Consider the following 1907-nt stretch of genomic DNA (forward strand, 5'->3'; position numbering starts at 1 on the left):
AAGCCTCTCGCGTCCGACCTTCCCTGGGGTGAAAGCCTCCCGCGGCTCCCCCATCACCCAGTAGCAGCTCTCCCACTTTTTCTCGCCCAAGGGCAGGACGCGGTACAGGGTTCAAGGTCTGGGTCCGACGAGCTCCTCCCCGCGCTGCACCATCCCGCCCAGGGCCTGCGCTTGCTGTGGGCGGCTCGCTGCGCGACATCCTGGGCACAGGCTGTCGCTCTTGGGAATCGTGCTGGTGCAAATGGTGGCGAGCAAGGGCACCATGTCGCGATTCTTTCGGGAAGATGCCTGGAGGAGAAGAGCTGCATCCCGGAGCTTTGGAACTTCAGTTCCTCGGGGAAGAGTTTTAAATTCAAATCAGAGACTTCCAGGGAGGATTGCTAATGTTTAATTTCTCTTACTGGTGCTGGACTGCCACAGGGTTCTGTGAATAGAAAAAACTAGAGACCTTTGGGATGGCCTAGAGGAACTTAAAAAGAAATAGAGCTGCAGGCAGAGCTGCGGGCCCTCGCGTGGGGGGCTTTGGGGTCAATCATGTCTCCATGGTGATGGCTCCCGCCTGGGAGGAAAGGCGTGAGAAAGCCAGACCTGGGGCTTCTCTGGGGGCATTTTGTGGACTCGCTCAGCATCATCTGAGGAGCCACGGGGGAGGGGCGGCGTCTTGGGACCCCGGGACAGAGCATGGGGGAGGGGCGGCGGTCTTGGGACCCCGGGACAGAGCATGGGGAAGGGGCGGCGGTCTTGGGACCCCGGGACAGAGCACGGGGGAGGGGCGGCGTCTTGGGACCCCGGGACAGAGCATGGGGGAGGGGCGGCGGTCTTGGGACCCCAGGACAGAGCATGGGGGAGGGGCGGCGTCTTGGGACCCCGGGACAGAGCATGGGGGAGGGGCGGCGGTCTTGGGACCCCGGCACAGAGCACGGGGCACGTGTTCTGAATCCAGAGGAGGCCCGAGCCCGGGTTTGTGCAATGCGGCGGGTGTCAGGGTCCCAGCGCTCGCTGCCCAGCTGCAGAGCACAGGCATGGAGACTGGGGGGCCCTCTGCACCCATCAAAGCCCTTGGAAGAACGTGGTCTTTCGGCCGTGAAAGTTGTGTTCTGACTAAATGGAGAAATACACAACTTGAGCAGTGGGAGACGGGACGAGGAATCTACTAAACCGACCACCCGAGTCGGCCTCGAAGCCAACGGTCTTCGGGTGATCTTCGGGTGGGGAAAATCCACGTTAGTCCTCACCCAGGAGACGTCTGTCCCTCAGATGTGAGCTGCAGCCAGGTGTGGTGTTGCCTGCCTGTCATCCTAGCACTCAGGAGGCTGAGGCAGGAGGGTCGCCATGAGTTCAAGGCCAACCTGGGCTGCACAGTGAGCTCAAGGACAGGTGGAAATTTGGTCTTTTTTTTTGAACTGGGGATTGAACTCATGCCCTTGTGCTTGCCATGTATGTGCTTATTCTACTGAGCCATCTCCCCAGCCCTGGCCAGGTGGAAATACACAGCGAGACCTTGACTCAAAAGGACCAAAAAGCAAAGCAAAATAGTGAGTTGAGGGCATGAGATGCTCAAAGCAACGAGATGTGACAGAGGACCTCACACCACAGCAACGGATGTGCATCCATGTTTATAGCAGCGCAAAGATCAACCCAAATGCCCACCACCCGAGGAATGATAAAAAACAGTGCGGCATTTTTATAGGATGGAGTACTACTCAGCCATGAAGAAGGATAAACTCAAAGCTTTTATAGATAAATGGATGCAACTGGAGGCCATACTCGTCAGTGAAATAAATCAGGCCCGCATGTGGAAACATCATGTTGTCATCTAGTAAGATCTGAAAGAGTAAATAAATCTACTGAGTACAGCAGACACCGTTGAGAGGGAAGAAACAGCTCAAAGGGAAAGAACCACTGGG

Source organism: Octodon degus, unplaced genomic scaffold (genome assembly GCF_000260255.1).
Source record: "Octodon degus isolate 3935 unplaced genomic scaffold, OctDeg1.0 scaffold00274, whole genome shotgun sequence".
Taxonomy (NCBI): Eukaryota; Metazoa; Chordata; class Mammalia; order Rodentia; family Octodontidae; genus Octodon; species Octodon degus.